This window comes from Amyelois transitella, chromosome 12 (genome assembly GCF_032362555.1).
Source record: "Amyelois transitella isolate CPQ chromosome 12, ilAmyTran1.1, whole genome shotgun sequence".
Taxonomy (NCBI): Eukaryota; Metazoa; Arthropoda; class Insecta; order Lepidoptera; family Pyralidae; genus Amyelois; species Amyelois transitella.
The window spans coordinates 2,702,454-2,704,214 of NC_083515.1; the positions used below are offsets into that span (position 1 = coordinate 2,702,454).

A 1,761-nucleotide genomic window follows, 5' to 3' on the forward strand; every position below is an offset into this window, starting at 1 on the left:
GGAGAGTGGCGTGGTTTTATATTATGTATGTAAATGGCTAAAAGCTTTATGAATGTATTTAAAAATAATTATTATGCGCTTTCCATAATTATTAGAGTCCATCAAAAACAATTAGTTTTACCCTAAAACTTAACCTATGTGACGTTAATACTCGTAAACATTTGAAGGTACCTACATAAAATAATTTTGAAGCAGGAATAACATCAGAAGTCTTTAAATTGTGAAAAATAAACTGAGAAACTAAAGACAAGAGCTCTTTGGCTCTTAAATGATACCGAACGAGCGTCTTTCCTTCGGGAGCGGACGCAGCTGAAATACAAACACATTTGTGGGATTGGAATCTACTTAAGTACAGCTTTGTTATTTAAGTATATAAATTCTTTTTGAGCTGTATAAACATCGATCAAGTTGTTTATAGTACGTCAATGTGTATAAATTATAAAAATAATGGTCATAGACAAACTCCTTTAAGTTTTGAATGACAAATTAATTTTGACTTAACGGAAAACTAGGTTTTAAATTTGAAGAAAATATTTCAGTTCTGAGTTTATGGGGGGACAGCGCGTACGCAGTCCCCACTATCAAAAATTACGCATCCGAGTTATCCACATTAGGGATAATCGCAGGGGTCAACCCATCCGCAGTGCAATGGACAGGCCTCGCCCTGGGGGAACCGCCTTCTTGATCACGGTATCCCCTATGCCAGGTAAGTATGCTTCGAGGAGCTCGGCTCGAGAGTGTCATTCCATGCGAAAAAATATCGATAGCGATTTCTATTTTACATGTAGCGACATCTAGCGGAAATTTTTAGAACTAACTGTTAACTGTACTGTCTGTTTCTGTTTGTAAATTTGGATGTCCTGGATGTGAATACACTAAAAGATTTATGCAATAAATCAAAGTATCTAAAGGAAAATGGGTCCTAAATGTTTGTTTTATTATTCACATGTCCTTTTTACTTTCTCAGTCTTAAGCGGAACCTGAGCAGAGGATGCAAAAAAAAGAAACACTCAATGAAAGAGAGTTAAAATATGAAACCTTGTTTATACCTATACATATAATAAAACAGTAAAAATATTTTGTCTGTACATTTAATATTTTGTCTGAAACGAATAGAGATTTTTTTTTACATTTTTTGTCTGTCTGTCTGTATCTGACTGTATGATCAAGATTCAACTCGAAATTTACGCGGACGAAGTCGCGGGCAATAGCTAGTATTACCTAAAATAATAAATTGAGATTCTGAAGAACAAAATTATGCAAAATCCGCCAACACACAGACCTTCTGTGCGTTATTTCATTATGTAAATCTAAGTTGGGAATTTGTTTTCGTATTTACACGTTACATTTTGCAAATTTGGTTAATGTGACCCCGTGTATAACAATGTCAATATATTCAACCCTTAAAATAAATTTTCAGTTGAATGAAAAACTTTGCTTTCGGTCCGCATTATTGTTTATTTTTTGGGTGTTAAGATGTATTTTACTTGCAATCTGATATTTAACTGATTGTCTTTAAGCTTTAGATTTCTTGGAGTAAGGATAACGGTCTGAAAAATTCGGTTTAGCCGAGCAAAATAGGTGGTCAAGTTCAAGTTGGGATTCTTTTTTAAGACGATGGGTAAGAAACCCTTACAAATTACCATAGCCTTGTATTTTTTAAGCTATATATTATAGATTAGATAGATTATATATAAGCTATCGGATAGAGACGTGACAAAATATTACCTCTCAAGCCTTTCAAAATTTTGCCGACTCACA

At 33.8% G+C, this 1,761-nt stretch overlaps 1 non-coding gene across 1 annotated transcript; it reads right to left on the minus strand.

Annotated features, from left to right (window-relative positions):
• Positions 1-552: 552 nt before the first annotated feature.
• On the minus strand, positions 553-714 carry LOC132902364 (U1 spliceosomal RNA). Its single transcript, XR_009657103.1, has one exon. It is a non-coding gene; the product is annotated as a U1 spliceosomal RNA (small nuclear RNA).
• Between the last annotated feature and the right edge of the window lie 1,047 nt (positions 715-1,761).